The sequence below is a fragment of the Diprion similis genome, chromosome 2 (genome assembly GCF_021155765.1).
Source record: "Diprion similis isolate iyDipSimi1 chromosome 2, iyDipSimi1.1, whole genome shotgun sequence".
Classification (NCBI taxonomy): Eukaryota; Metazoa; Arthropoda; class Insecta; order Hymenoptera; family Diprionidae; genus Diprion; species Diprion similis.
This window is the reverse complement of record NC_060106.1, coordinates 11,998,221-12,015,535: the sequence shown is the minus strand read 5'-3', so window position 1 is coordinate 12,015,535 and position 17,315 is coordinate 11,998,221. Positions and strand designations below refer to the sequence as shown.

The following is a 17,315-nucleotide window of genomic DNA, read 5'->3' as shown; positions in this document are numbered from 1 at the left end:
ATTTTCTTCTTTCCCACAATTCCCCACGCAGCTCTTTCCGTTCGTGCAATAAGTATTCGTAATTCTGGTAACCGAAGCGTAACTTGTTGGGATAGGATATCTAATCACGTTGTATCATCGCCGCTTCCTGTTTGGGATTGTGGGCGATGATTGTTTGAACGGTACGCGATCGGATTACGTGCCTTTAGGGTTCGTCCACGGATGAGAATAGACCGGTTAAGCGGAATCGTGAAGCGATTATTTTCCGCTCGTAAGAAGGGAAAACGAGGGAGGCTCGTACAATGAGAAGGAATTTCGAGTGGGAGAAAAATAAGGATTATACACTTCGTAAACTCGATACGAGTTGCGGCGATCATCCGCAAACAGTCTGGCAAACCAAACTAAAATACGGTTAATAAAAATTCGACTTACCGTGGTATCTGCGACGAGAGCTTAATTAAAAGCTCTGCCTGGTGGGTTGACTTTGGTTTCCTGAAACACAAAATTTAAACGAGAAATTAAATTAGAGTCAAGATAAGTGCAATTTCAGAGGTTCCGGAAAAAAAAAGGAAAAAATCCTATTTCGCGGCAAGATAAATGCAAAAAGTGGCATTTTTTAACGAGCCAAACTTCGATGCCTCAGAAGCTAATTTCGCAACGGCAAAGACGTATAAACCTCGCGAAGGTAATTCAGGTTGAAATTTTGGACGCGGGCTGCGGAAAAGCGGCCTGAATGTTACGGAATAAGCCGTAATCTACTTTCAGGCTTTCCCGCAACTTATTTCTTTTCTTTCCCCGGACCTTTCGCTAAGCCTTGAATTTTTATTCCACCCGATGCTTTGGGTACCAGCCATGATTTTGCTCAAGTGTTGGCCATGCATCTGCAGGTTTTATTCCTCACGGTTCGGCTCAGATGAGATTATATAAATTTCAACCTATTAACAGTGGGCGACAGATCGGACGACTAATTTTCGACACATTGGTTTGGAAAATTGGTGACGAGTTTTACTAAACCCATCGTGAACAACAATGACAGCGAGTTTATCAAGTGCGACTAACGATAAGCGGCTCACTCAGCTTGCGATTGCGGATATCAAACAGAAGTACACGGAAGTTCATAAAAAGTATGAAAGTAATCCCGAATGGCATGATAAGTTCGCAGAGCGATCCGCGCAGATTAATCGAAAATCCCTTTCCCAGCAAAGAAAACTTTCGAAATCCTTCCTCACCCCTCGACTATATAAGCCGATCTCGGAGGCTTCGAGCGAGAATCGCTTCGTGCGGAGAGTGTAATAATACGGAAAAAGTTACAGCCGATATATTCAATGACAAAGTGCAAGACTACATAAAATTTTACTGTTGGTTCGAAATGAATCAGCTCGAGTCGAACAATAAATAAATGTGCCCGCTTTTATCACCTTATTTCTAGTTGTCGCCATATTCATGAACCTTAGTCGAAGGTTAAGGCCACAAACGGTACGAAACTGCTTTATTCTACACGCGAACACCGATCTTCAAACAATAAATTGTACATCAAGTATGAAAAACTTGTGTCGAAAATTGGCACAAAGTCGGATCTTATCGAGGGGCGCCGCATCATGTGTAAAACAATTCCAAACTGTTTCAAACTCGTTTCAATGAGTTTAAAACAATTCCAAAGTGGTCCGAAATGATTTCCAGTTTTGAAATGATGACGAACTGTTTCAAACGATTGTAAACTAGTCCCAAGCCGTTTGAAAAAGACAAGAAACAGATTTTAACGTGTTTCAATGAGTTTGAAACGATTTCACACGATTTCTGACCGCTGATATAAATCACAAGTGGTTTTCTATTTGAACGAGTTATTCAACAGCCGTTCGGCTAGCGTGCGTGTATAAATTTCGGAAGTGCGTCTCAAAGAGAGTTAGTTTAACGTAATCAAGCTTACAAAGTGGAGGCTGTCTTCTTGGAGCGATCGTTCGAGGATATAGTCCGGAAGTGAGCGATGACTCGTGTCTTTTCAACATCGAAGTACGAAACGGAGACAAGTTCTCCATGTCGGCAAAGCCGCGCTTGATGACCGTTTGTGGCCCTCGAGGTGCCCGATGCGGTCTCTTATCCAGAGGATCGCCCAATCAAAAAAAACCGTGACCACGGCCAACGCCGATTGGCCAACGACGGCCACCGCGAGCTCGGCTATTCGCCGTGGCGACAAGTCGCCCTGGTTACCGTTCGCATCAACAATAAACCCCCAGGTCGATATCGCCAAGGTATACCTTCGTACCCTTCGACCTGCCTTCGGACGAGCGACTCGCGGTCGCCAACCGCCGGCGCCTTCCGCAGGTCGAGAATCTTCGAGAGACGGGGATCCCGTTTTCGTGAAACAAGGGGGCTGCAGCAATCGGCTTTTTTACCCCCAGGAACGGGGATCGGCGCCGAACTCGGAGTTAGGCTGGGACGGACTTTCAAATTGGTTATCGACTCTTAACGGTTATTGATTGCTGCGGAGGTTCACTTCTAATTTGTGACCCCAGGTAGGAACCCACTACGCGGTTCGATGTGCTCCGATTTGTTATATATGCGATGGCGGAAGAGTTTTTTTTATCTTTCTTTCTTTCTTTCTTTCTTTCTTATTCCTCGCCACTCAACGTCGATCCTCTCTCACAATCAGCTATCATCAAGTCTTTAAGCGCGCAACACTTACCCGGAAAGTCCGTGTTCTCTTTTTTTTTCACATAGTGGCTCAATAATCGTTTAGTAAGATTTTTTTTCTTTCGTTTTCGTTTTCGTTTTCTTATCAAATTAATCAGTCTTTCTTATCGAAATCCATCGCAGAAAGGATTACTCCGATGGAATAAACTGTTCACCTGTGGCTCTATACATATATGGTGAGAATATCACTTACACTCTACACTCGGTGCAAATACTCTTTCAAAGACTTCACTTTTGACAGACCAATCATTTGTTTCCACCACAATACGAAAACCGATTCCACGGTTAACAGGTTTGTTAAAAAATTTCCATCCCGCGATAATTGTTTTCACCAGACCAGAACTCGATTTATTTCGCAACACGATTTTATAAAAAAAAAAAAAAAAAAACTCTTGTTCACTCTACAAGTAAAAGACTCGTATATTACCAATGAAAAAAAAAAAAAAAACAATTGATAAAAAAAAAAAACTCGTTCTGCCAACATACAAAATTTTTCATTACACAAGTCAAAGGACACCCATGAAATAGAAAAAAAAAATTAACAACAAATGGCAAAAGACAGTCGCGGTTTTTCAGGAAGGAACTCTTCTGTCGATTATAGAATCGTCAAGAAGAAGGTTTCGCGAGAAATATGAATGTTAAAAATATGGGTACACGTATACATTTCAGTCCCATGTAAAGTATATGTGTGTCTATATATATATATATATATTCTCAGACGAGACAAAGATACTCCACCCATTCCTCCGGGACAACGACACAGAATCGCCGATACAAGAATATGTCAGAGCCACAGACGTGGGTCTTTCTCGAGGGGAATGATGGGACAGTCGTCCGACATTGAAAAGACACTGAAAAATCTTTATGAGGGTGGTGATGGAAAGAAAGGAAAGAAAAAAACCATTCACCACCATCTGTTGCGAAATAGGGAGGTTCGAGTAAGACATGGAAGAAAAAACAAAATTCGATTTTTGTCAAGGTAGTTGAATGAGTATGTTCAAAAGTAACAATTGAAAATAAGTATAAATATATAGATATATTGTATTTGTTTTTCACCAAAAGAAAGAAAGATTTAAAAAACAAAACAACAACCTTTCGAAAAATCAGCTGCATAATAATTTTCACCCGAGTAGGTTATACGAACCGAAGACTTTCTTTCGTCTCTACCGAAAAGATTTGTTTTTCTTCCATGCTTTTAGCAATTTGAAGAGCCAGAGAGTATTTTTTGTAGAAAAGACGAACTACTGCTCTCCGAGATGCAGGCGGAACAAAGTGCATCAGGTTTAATGGACGAATAATACTTGTACGAGGAAGCGAATATGGAATTGGCGCCGCGGCGGCACTTCGCTTTGCTCGTGGGAAAATCCGCGTCCGCGAATGAAGCCACTAAAATTTTTCTCACTCGTAACAGGAAGCGTAGTTGGCGAGAGTCCATGTGCACCATTACATCGGTGATTCGAACAGAAATGTAAATTGCCTTAGAATCTAGATACGAATTAAAGCGTTAGTTCCACACGATTGCAAAATTCCGTTCTATTCTGAAAAATTTCCAAGTATTTTTTTTTCATCTTTTTTATTTCGATATACGTCACTCGATACGTACGTGTCGAAAAACCCAAACCTTTATCTTTCACACTCAACTTCACAGGCGTAAGTAACTCGAAGGAAAAATAAAAATCCAAGCGGCGCTCGTAGGAATGATTATTAAATTAGCAAAGTCGACGTTTAAGTAGGCGGGCATATAATCCGCCCCGTTTTCTTGCAGCGCGAGAAGTTCGTTAGACCTTGTACACCACACGCCACGTTCACACGGACAAATTACGTGTTCAATGTATGTGCCTTTTGGTATTTTATATATATGTATATATAGAGCTCGACACCGAGCCTCGACGTCAAAAGTTCATTATACCTGTTTAGTGAAACAAAAGTACAATATAAGAGAAACGTAACCGATAGTTTGACGAAAAATTAACCACTTCTTCCAACGCATTAACGTCGCACATTAAGGGGATGCCCTAATCGATTTGGACGTTCACGTATATATCTTGAAATATTTGAGTTCACGTATTTCGAACGCGAAAAAAGAGCTTAACAGCCACATTGTATACACAACTCCGGACAAAAACACTCCAACACATTTTCATTTCAGGTAGAAATGAAACAAGCAATTAAAAAGTGAGAAAAAACATATAAAACCGTAATTTGTATATTTTAAATTCATATATATTTCGATTATCATCACTAATTGTTTCCCACTTTAATCTTGATCTCAAAGTTTTTATTTCTTAACAAAGGATTCGTGAGAAAAATTCAAAGTCAATAGATTCGGGCTATTCATTTGAAAATTGGGTTTTCGCGTGTTGTAAGTAGTAAAAATCAAACCCGTGGCCGAAAAAATCTAAAACTCGTTGAAAGATGTTTTTGTACAGACTACACCGTGCTTGAAAATAAAAAAACAATCGCCGATAGTGAAGTTCAGACGCAGGTCATCGGTTTGGGGTGGAATGCCGCATATACATGCAGACTCTGACTCGGCTCGCAGAATTTGTTTACTATACGACTGATTGTGAGTGTCAATACATTACGATATATAATAATAATATTATATATTACATACAAACATGGATGACAATGAATTCGTTATCATTCGAATCCTACTTGCATTGAAATTATTTCTATATATATTGTATACACCCATGTATACATTGGAATATTACGACGACGTAGAGATTACTCAAGAATATCGCTGTAAGTTCGAATTATACGAAATAACAGATTGTCTAAACGTTAGAGTTTATATTGACGAAAGGAGTGAAAATTTGAATTCATAATTACGCGGCGAGTGTATAAATTTAAGGTGTGCCTGTATAAGTAACTTAACCGAGCGTGCTTTGGTTACTTATAACGCTTCTTCATCATCGTTAGAATACTTACTTTGATATAAAGTTCAAAGGTTAAAAGAGCCGACCAAAGACGTCTGCGGCGTTGAAGATGAATGGACATTAATTGCTTGACTAATCATTCGAGTTAATTTAAAAATTTCGAGGTCCGGCAGACGCGTTACAGAATAAAATTCATTCAACAATTCATGCTTCTGTACGCAAGGTGGATATATACATACATATATATATATATATATATGTATCACACATACAATACATGATCGAAAATGAAACAAATCCAAAAATACATTCGATTTTGTGAGGAAAAGTTATAAATCTCGTCAGTTTGTGCAAACACAAGTTTCTACATCATCGAGTAACGAAGATGAGAAATCCATACGGGAAAAGAGAACGCGTTAAAATAAGGAACCTTCAAGATGAGTAAATGGGGAATCGCTCCCCATAACCCATAACAGCCAATGAAAAAGAGACGCTCTCATGATGTACCTACGCCTGTTCTTCGCGCAATGTTCCATGGCGGCGAGGTTATTTCGATCTATAATTACGCCAGAGAGTCTGACATCGGTGGTTCGCATATAAACCCTCTTCGACTCCCTCTCTCTCTCTCTCTCTCTCGCTCTCTCTCTCTCTCTCTCTTTGCCTCGCCATCCGCCGCCCACGCCAGGCAAACTCGAAGGAATGGCAAACTACTGTGGGACATCGCATCTGCCAAAGCATATTTGATATCCGGAGCTTATGCAGCGATCGTTCTCTCTCCCTCTTCCTCTATCTTTCCCTCTCTCTTTCGCCCTCTCCACGTTCCATCCCATGCCCTCTTCCCAGTATACAGATAAGGAGATAAAAGAGAAGGAGATAGCGAAGCAGAGATTTTGAACTGCACGCAAAGAAGCTTATTTAGCTTACCTATTCCTTTGCATATCTGCATTCGATGTCTGCATGTATTCTAAAAGCGACTTGGGTCAATTCAACCGAGTTTGGGATTAGTTTGATTGGAAAAGAGCCAACGTAACAGGATCAAAATTATACTATACTGATACGGGTGCATGTTACATTGTTACACGTATTATATTTACAAGCCTGCAATTCCTGTCGATTTAATTTGAGTATAAAATTTCAATAATATCCTTTATAATAACAATAATAATTCCTAATTATTATTATTGTTATTGATTAAATCAGCCAGTCACGAGAGTCAGAACGCAGATGGATAAATGATTCTGATAATATTATACTGTATCCTGTTTTAGAATGAATCGAATTAGTGGAATTGTCCGTGTAGGTAAATAATAATTTCAAAATTAGATTTCTATCAATTTTTACTTTGACTTTCACCAACGTTAACGAGTATTTATTCCCTCTGTTCGTACAAGGCCCAGGCAAGGAAATCGTTGCTCAACTATACCTATAACAATGAAATAGGTGAAAACTGAGCTTTGCCGATTATAATCGGTGATATAGATAATCGGCGATTGTTCGTTTAGTTTCAAGCACTAGTTTAGCGTTTAGTAAAAGCACCGCGTCGAGATTTTATCCAACCATTGCACCATGACGATGCACACGATACACGCATCTGTTGAAGGATGAAGGTGTGCAAAAACCGCTGATGATCTGCTTGAATGTAACGATGCGATGACGGAATGATAGTGAATGATAGATTTCGCGTGAAAATATAGACGAAAATGAAAACTATCAAAAAAAATTTTTTCTAGGCAACAATATATTGTAAAGAAAAATTAAAAAAAAAAAAATTACAATAACCTTTATTTTCTCTGAACTTAATAAAATTATTTTCTATTTTTGAATTTGTTTTTTTTTCTCTCAAGTATCAATTCACAATAATTTCTCGAAATATACAAAATTGAATAAAACATCCGACGACCTTTTTTGTACTAAATATTGTTGCCTACCAAAATGGTCTCTTAATATTTTTCATTTTCATCTATAATATTTCCATGCGAAATCGAGGGTAAGTTAAGGTAAGTATTTTTCTCTATGTTATACCATTTTAAAAACTAAAACTCGAAAGCGGAACCTCTAAGTCTTATCCGATCGCATTCAAATTTGCAGGGGATTTTTTTTTTCATCAGAAACAACATTTTCACGAGGAATCCGCACTGAATGAAAAAAAATTGTTTTTCTAGTGAACCACTTTACTACCGGATACACTATTTTCGATTTGCAGTTTCCAGTCCGTAAGATGAGGAGGGATACCACTGACGACGAGTCGCGTCACGTGATATTTTACTTGCTCCTCCGAGACCTTCGTCATTATATATACCTATATAACCGCATTTGCGTTACGGCGACAACAACGAGAAGCCAGAGACGTTGCAGAGATGAGGAAATTGGCCGCGGGTAGTTACATTATGTACGCGCAAATGGACGCTTTTTATAGTACTCTTAAAATTTTCCATTTTTCTCTCCCCCCCCCCCCCCCCCCCAAATTGTTACTTTTACTAATATTGTTATTATTTATCCAAACGCGGCGAAGTTCTCTTCAGAATTATTATAACATATCTTATGCACATGAAAATCGAACGATGTAGACGTTACTTATAAATACCGAGGAAGAAAATTAGGGCTAATGCTAATGCGATTCGACGCGTTTTTCGTATTAATATTCGATTACAAAAGAAAAGAATTTACGAGTCCTCATATTTCTAAATCCTTTGAAGGTACAATAACTTTTCTGTTCTACTTCGCTGAAAATAAACAAAAATTTGGTAATTCCACGGAGTTTTAAACGATTTTAAATGATTTCCAATATCTCAAATTTTTCAAAAAAAAATCACTCTCTTCTTGGTGATCAAATTTTTAATCTTCTTCTTTTCATCAACTATCTTCATTCTCTTATACTTCAAGATCCACTCAAAATTTTTCGGATTAAGACTAAATAAAAAATGATAAATACCCAGTTTTAACCATCTTTCACCTAAATGAGTTGAGAAACATCCACACGACTTACAAAAAGTTTCAAGGAGTGTCAAACAACAATTTAGCTATTTTTCCCACAGTTATAAGCAATGCACACGAGAAACATCCATGCACGATAAAGTAGTAATTTGGGTATGGTATTTTTTGTGTGTACATCCGCGGTATGAAAAAAACTGTTTTATATATATATACATATAATGTATGTTTCGTCGGAAATGAGAAAACGCTGGAACTTTTCTACGCTCGATACGTATGCCTCTGTCTGTCTAATATATATATTATATATATATTATATATGTATATATTAGGTTATGTATAAAAGATAATATAATAATAGAGACTCTCATCGTTCTTGCAAACTCTTTTCTTCCGGGACGAAAGGTGTAGGTAGATATATATATATATACGTAAGAGAAGAAAAAGTCTAGGAACGGTGGTAGAAAAACTCTCGCGACTATTAGGTTCGACGTTTATCTTTTTCACCAACAAGCCGTATCTCACCCTTCTAGCTTGTCCGCGACACAGATCTATACATACATACATATATATATATATATATATATACATAATATAGGTGTCTTTTACTTTTTCCTTTCTTTTTTTGTCCCGGCGTCATCCGAACCCTCAGATCTACATTAGAGTGACGCGGTGATGATGGTAACCCTGCAAGGCGACTACCACACCACACACACCATACCACGTGTGGTGCATGCATACGTGAATAACATGCAAGGATAGTGTCGTAGGTATAAGCGACGTCTTTCTCCACGTCATATACCTACTATACGCCGATTGTCCACCCTCTGAACTCGCACTCTTTTCCCGCAAGTCTTTTCCCAACTCCACATACGGCGCGAGCGCAGCGTTTGATGCAATATTGAATGAACCGCATGCATGCGACTTCCAGCCTAAGGGAACATTGCATCCGTCTTATAAAGCGGGTGGGTGTGTATGTGTGACATGTATAATCCATGGGGGCGAACATTGTTCTGCGGTATAACTACCTACACGAGGATACCTCACGTTGTTACACATTGTATGTAGGTACATAATATACATACTGCAAACGATCGTGAAGAACGAACGAACAGAACTTGGCGAACTGCAATTTCTTCTTCGCCACCAAGGGATGATGATGCACACCACTTTTAATAATGCATGCGTTTGATTCTCTTTCGCGGTAGTATAACCAATGAAAAAGGCACCGCGGTATAAACCCCGCCTAGATGCGATCCACGAGTTTCACTCCACCCTTCGATAATAATAGAAGATGTACCCTCGATTCTCAGCTAGCTATAGTCAAATAACAACCCTAGCGGCGCCGCGACGAGGGTAGATTGTTACACATCAGTCAAGAGAAGCTTTCGTCGTCGGACAATAATATAATAATAGCAATAATAACAACAACAATAATAATAATAGTACTAGTTAGTAATGGTGGCAGCATAGTAATGAAAATAGTATACGTGTATAATTGAAAAAAAAAGGAAAAATCCGCAGTCACCGTCAATTAATACGAATAATTGCAAACTTACTTGCACTTTCATCAATTATTATTATGTTACAGTGACATAGTTTGGACGATAACAAAAATAGTCAAAGAAAAACGTGCTGATAATAAGCCCAATGTCGATAAGAATTCGAAAAATTATTATTATAATATTACATACCTAATAATTAGGGAGTGAAAGTCTAATAGTTGTTCTTTCTCTAAATTATAATTAGTCTGAAAACGATTTTATTTCCTCCATTTAAAAGAGTTCCTTTACATCGAAATACATTAAACATTATTACTTCAAAACACCTGTAACTAGAATTAGTTTGAAAATAAAATGAAGGTTGTTATTTCTTCTGTGTGAAAATAATAGTTCTTCCAGAAGTGAAAAAAGGAGAGAGAAAATAAAAAAATAAAAAAAAGAAAATGTCAGCGACATAAATTGGTTATAAAATGACTGAAAAGTCGATCTAACTTAATATAAATGTACCGTGATTTTTCATGCCCTGGGTTATGAAAAAATATTTTCATCGTGTTTTTTCTACCCCTCAAGAGATCAATTCGGAAGTACGATAGCTTGCAGCCATCCCGTATACGAGTCACGAAGCAAATAATGAAGCGAAAGAGAAAAAGAGAGAGAAATAGTTCAAGTAAGATATTGCAGGTCCATAGAACCGCTCGTTTCCTTTTTTTCCTCTTTTTCCCTTACAGGTTATATGAGTAATTCGAACGAGATATAATATACGTTAATAAAAAATTTTTTGTGTTGAAAAGAAATTTAGATGGCTGCTTCGATTAAATGAGGAGAGATTAAATGAGTCTAAATTAGATGTGTAAGCGCTATTAAACGTCGATGGTTTGAATCAGTTTCACCATCTTCGTAATTGAAACATAATAATATTTGAAAATACGTACGCTGTGTTATTAAATCGTCTATCAAGAACAAGCTTTAATGATGTATGTATTAAAGAAGACGAGAACGGAGAAAATAAAACGTTCATCTAATTAAGAGAGAGGAAAAAAATGTGTCTACAAATGGCGGGATTCTGACTTCTGATTGAATTTTTTCAGCCATATTAATAAGACATTAGTGAAAAATTTCAACGCATGTTAAAGACTTAAATATAATCTCTAAAATCGGAGAGGTTATTTACGTCTCGATATCGCAAGCCACGAAACATATGAATCGATTCCTAAAGAAATCGGTTAAGAATTGCGTAAAATCGCTGGAAGTATGGTTAGATATTGTTCTAAAACGAAGTATAAATCGCTTAAAATCGTCTGAGATCACTATAGTGAAATTTTGTCGAATAATTAAAAGCATTTGAAATCGGTTGAAATATCGATTATAAATTTTGAAAATGTTTCGATCGCTTGTCACCTAATTTATGAGTGAAAAACCACTGGTTCAAATTTGTTAACAGTTTGCATAGATTTAACGTTGACGATCAAAGTCTGCGTCGCGATGATATGACGACAAAGAAATAAAGAAAGAAAGATCGAGTAATAAAATTCCGATTTCTTTTTTACCGATCGAAGATTTCGCACGCTGTGAACCAGCTGAACTCTATTTGAATACTCACTTGTCCAGTTAGTCTATACATAGGTACTTTGTTTGTTTTTTTTTTTTTTTTTTTTTTTTTTTACATTCTCACAGGTGTTGCTCGGGCGCTTATACGATTCTTCCGAATAATAGAAGGTCACAGGTGTGTGTAAATAGTCGAAAAAGGCGATTACATCACACTATACCTGTCGATTTACCAAAACCGAACAAACTTTCTCTCACTCGCGAGTAATTCCGCTTGCAGAGTGTGATGATTGATTGCAAAAAATTGAATATCGGACTGCACAAGTTGAAAGAAAGAATATTGAAAATCATCGACGAAAATCTGCACCATCCGTTTGTTGTAAATTACAAAATTACGGGTGATCCTGATATTCTCATCTCCCGAATGATTTTATTTATCGCAATGACAAATGATGAAGGAGATTTTATCTCGAGGCCAAAATCGTGAGTGAGTAAATTTATAGATACTAGACGCGGCCAAAAAGCGAAAGGTAGACACTTGATTTCATATATCATTATACCCTTTACAACTACGGCTCTTAAAACGAAACCTAGGATTGTATACAGACTAGGTTTCTGACATTTCCGACGCTTCGGAAGGATATGGGCTTATATATATGGGTCATTTCGCCAATTATTGGTCAAAGTTGTACCGAGTGGTCAATACGAATTAAAAAAAAAATTTAGCTTTCGAAAAACCGTACTAATAAAGACGTCTATGATTTTTTTTTATTATTTTAAACCAGCATTTTTCAAGTAAATTTTCAACTCAATTGTATATCTTTTTTTCATGAATAGATAAGAAGAAAAAAACTTTAGACATTGTTTTTTCGTTATATCCTATAACTTTTAAACAACTTTACCGATTGAGATTATATTCATCCAATATATTTCTATTATCGAGACGATGGTTCATAGCTATGCAAAGATTAATTTCTTTAACAGGGGTTTAGATTAGGTTCGATTATAGGTTGGATCATTAAATTTGTATGCGAGTCAAGCCACGACGATCAGTTAGTATATTATATAATCCTTATGGAGGAGGTCCTTTGTATATTATATATTCACAATGCGATCCAGACGCGAGGCATCACGAGTCAAGTAATAGTCAAAATGCCAAAGTTTACAACCGCGATTGCGTAATTCCGAGATTCCAATCGATACCGCGGCCAGCGTTACAAGATCCTCTGGTTAAAAAAGCATCGCATGATCGGAATTCGAATGCTGTAATACCGAATACGTATAACGCTTCGTTTTTTACTCCGATGTTTGAGTATTTCGTACAATTTTCTGAATATTCAATTACATGTTTCAAGTATGAATTACCGAGTTATACGGTTTACGTTCATGTTGAACAAGTTTTAAAGTTTCGTCAGGGTGACGAACTTCGATCTCATCATTCCTGCACGAGTGTAATAAGCGGGTATTGTTGGTTAACTCTTTTTTCTTTAATTTTTTTTTTTTTTTGTTCATCCAAGTTAGGTATTCTGTTTGTTTCCATCTTTTTTCAGCTCGAGTCGAACACCGTAGAAGTATAATAATATAAGCAGAATACTACGCACGTAGAGAATATCCTCGGGGGAAAAAAGCCGGTGTTTTCTATATCGATAGAGGAAATGAGCGAGCGTAAATGGGAAACATTTATTATACCCGAAGCATACAACAAAAAAAAAAAGGAAGCTATAAGAATTCGATTTCACAGCGATACTGCCTGGACAAACTAGCGCAAAATAAAAATAAAATAAACGAATTCTGAAAATTAAACGAAACTTTCGAAAACATGCGTATAACCGATGATGATGTCGGTAAAGATAAGCACAGAGTTTGGGCCTATATATACATATATATTATTATACATGCATTTTATTATTATTATTATTATTATTATAATGCATTATACGCAGTCTCGTCTTGCACGTGATGTGAGACCAAAGATGCATCGTCGTCGAAAGAGAATCGTCAAATTAAAACCAATGTCAGGGACAAGGCCGTGCATCCTTACGTCTAACGTTACCAGACTGACGACGCCTACATTCGCGCCATATTGGCCGGTTAATATTTCAACGTATATATTATATGCGCGTTAAAATCACAGACTAGGTATACGTGTAATACATGTACAAATGCCAGCTGTTTGCGGAAGGTTGCGGGAAAGGTGGATGACTTCGAAATCGCATTTAAACCAGAAACAACGCGAGTCTTCCTCGGACCGAGTATTCATACGTGGGTTTCTTTACCCAATTGACTAACTGACCAGACAGCCAAGCGGTCTTGGTTATACGCATTTAAGCTTGTAAGAGAGAGAGAGAGAGAGAGAAAAAGGAGGAAATTTTACTCTGTAATCTGGCGCCAGTGTAAAATTGTCCTTTTTTTTTTTTGTTTTTTTTGTTTTGCTTGTTTTTCTTTTGCTTCTCTCCGTTCTCTTTATCCATTTTCTTCTCTCTCATCGTCAGTCTCTCTCAGAATCACCGCGTATGTTCAACTTTGTGTAAAACAACTTATGCTAAAGCGCAAAACGAGAATCGTTTAGCGATTGCATAAAACATGAATTTTATAAACTGCAGTAAGGAAAAGGACAAATCAACTTCGGGACTGATTCAGGTTTAACGAACCGCCGAAGATTTGTAAATACGAAAACCGAAACAATCTGCAGTGCTGAAAATCGTTGAATCTTTCTGTCCGACTTTTTCTCATAATAATATGACTAATTGTTTCGTGCTTTTTTACTCAATTATCGACAGGCTTAAATTTGACAAATTTGAACTATCCCGTACGGAGAAAAATGTTTACACATTTTTTTAAATTAAATCATACTACAACGGTGAGAAATCGAATATTTACGAACCAGGTGAAACATCTTTAGGAGTTTTCCCAATTCATAGATAATAAATATAAAAATTGTCGGCCTTGTAATATTAGTATTATGATAACGTGATTTAAATTTGCTAACGAAACATGGAAATAGTTTTTATTTTTCCGTCCTAATTATTAATTCAATAAGAAAAAAAAAAAAAAAAAGAATTTAAAATCGCGTATTTATTAGTACAGAAGTTTGCAGGTATATGATAATAAAAATTTCTTGAACCTTCGTCGTATACAATGTGATTCGAAATTGAAAAAATTTCCTTGTATCGTTTTTCTCTTGGCACAAAGTAGGTTTATACCCATTGCTGAAAGCAGGAGCGATTGCGATGCTGGGTGCGTCGAAGCGATATAAGGTGAAGGTAGGTAGGTAGGTAGGTAGGTAGGTTATGATAGGTATGGGTATCTGGTATGTGTACGCGTCAAGAATTTCCAGGGAATGATCATACTGCAGGCGCGTAAAAGAGAGGCGAGGTGCCAGCGACGCGACGCGACGCGCAAACCAGTTGTCGCAATTAATCGTAGATAGAGAGTCTGCATTCCGGCTGACAACGACGCCGTAAAAGTACACAACGTAAGTACCTACCTATATTAAACTAGGCTCGTACACCTGCGTCGTAACACATCCCAAGGACCAACGCGTAAGACCGAGTCCTGGATACGAGAGGAGCGTTGTAGGACGTGGGGTCGAAGACGAAGACGAAAGAAGAAAAATGAAAATCGAAAAAGGAAAAGAAGAAGAGATAGTGAGAGGCGAGAAAAACATTGCAAGTCAAACGGTGGGTGCATGGAATATTAATTACGTTGTGTAACTTGTGTATATCTGCATGTAACAATCGTCGTAAAAAATGCGATCTACGTCTAGTCTCGTTCAAGCAAGCGAAAAAACAACGACCTTGTTCCGTAGTCTATCAAGTGCGATATTGTACTATATATACCTACTCCCACGATAATTCCATGGAGTCGGTGCCATGGCAAAGCGGAATTTCTATACCGACCTTCGGATCGAAACTCACATGAACGTAATCAACCTCTTATAGATACTCGCCAATGACTACAGATGAATGTAAGGAAAAAAATGCATTATAGATAGAAAATAAGACAATATTGTGGCTGTAATTTCGCTTCGGCACTTTAAAATCTGAAACTTTGACAGGTCGTCGATATAGCGATGCGTACGTATATCAGACGTTCGATGTAACCTGGTGGGAAGACTTGGATTGGAGGAAACGCGTTATACATAATATAGGAACATATGTATAAAGTCGAATCTCTGAAAGATATGTGAGAAACCATGCGAGAAATAAGATAAGTTATCAAGACGTGCTGCATGGATTTGTGTCAAACGTGACAAATCACCGAGTCGCATCTTCCCATGCAAAATCGGTGAATAACTTCGAAGCTCTGCCCTCGTCGAATACCGCGGATTGTTACGAGTCTCGCGAAGGAGGAACGAGGGTGAAGTCAGTTGTGTTACCGTAACGTTGCATGTTTGGTGAAAAATCGATAATTCGCACCTTTGCAATTTTCCAAAATTTAGTAAACCATTACAAACGCGATATCCACTGACACTAAAAAGCCAGCTCCTCGAAATTTATCCTAAAATTGTCTAATAACGATTTTTTCTCCTGACGTATAGTTACGTTAACGTTACTAACTTCAGTCTCGTAAGGGCGTCACGAATGCGTCACACCCCACAGGCTGCATCGTAACTATACGTATAATATATTATACGATAATTATAAACCGCGCGCGTGGATCTAATGGATGACGAGATAGAAGTAAAAAAGAAAAACAACAAACAAACAAAGGAAGAAAAAAAAAATGGCTGTAATCATACGCCGAGATCGATATCTACCCTGAACATCATTTATACATATACATATACGTAAACGTATACGAGCAGTAAAGCGAGGTGAAAGTATCGAGCAAAATTTATACGCGTTGTAAAATTGAGAAATCGATTGTTTTTCTTCTTCCAAAGAATACATGTATAGACGAATTAAATAACGAAAAATATTATTTTTTTGCTACATATCGAAATATCGAAGTATTTTTGTCACGAGGAATTAATATGAATTCATTTTAGGACAATCCAGATACAAGAATAATGTTCAATCAGAAAATACAATTAAGTAGAGACAATCTCGCGGTGCTTAAACTTGCTAATGAGAATACGTCAATATCATCGTTCGATATATGAAATAACAGTTAACGACGAGTTGTTTTCACCGCTCTCCGTCGACAGAATTTTATACTACACGCATAGTTTATTAGTTTTCGAATAATCCGATAACTATACGCGGTTAACAAATCTACAATATATAATGCCAGGCGAGTATATACCGCGTACTACATCACGCGTATTGTGCACAATGTAAATAATTGACATCGCGTAGTGATATGGATAGACACATGTGGAAACTTCAACGCAAGTGTGTCACTTGCGAACGCGAATGAGGTCGTGTGCCTGGTACATGGTATGGCATATTCACATAACGTATCTACGTCAGAAGTAAAGCCGAGAAAACCAAACGACACGTGATGATATACTAACATATATTACTACATACTACAACACTGTGGCGTTACACGTCGTAACGCCAAGTCAATAGAGAAACTAGTAAATATGACCTGCAGAGTTATGTAGCGTTGAATTGTTCGAAAAAGGATAAATAAATTTCGGAAAACTATGTATGGAGGTAGCTAAATAGAAATGGATGTGAGAAATGTTCGAAGACGATAACGACGACGACGGAATGTGCAGAAGAGTTTACACGCAACGAGATTCCTCTTCCTTATCTTTTAGGCAAATAATCCGTTCCCTTCTTACCTACTTACCTACACTCGTGTGTACATTATGCATGTATACATAGACACACAC

The 17,315-nt window shown here is 37.5% G+C and overlaps 1 protein-coding gene across 4 annotated transcripts in view; it reads right to left on the bottom strand.

Annotated features, from left to right (window-relative positions):
* Window positions 1-17,315, bottom strand: part of LOC124416397 (heterogeneous nuclear ribonucleoprotein K homolog) — a 101,151-nt gene that overhangs the window by 75,389 nt on the left and 8,447 nt on the right. For 3 of the 4 annotated variants that reach the window (XM_046897415.1, XM_046897416.1, XM_046897419.1), the window contains exon 2: window positions 412-471. The gene's annotated coding sequence lies outside the window, so the exon portion shown is untranslated. Of the gene's footprint in view, window positions 1-411; window positions 472-1,901; window positions 1,979-17,315 lie in introns of those variants that run through there. The other variant, XM_046897417.1, reaches the window with a different exon arrangement.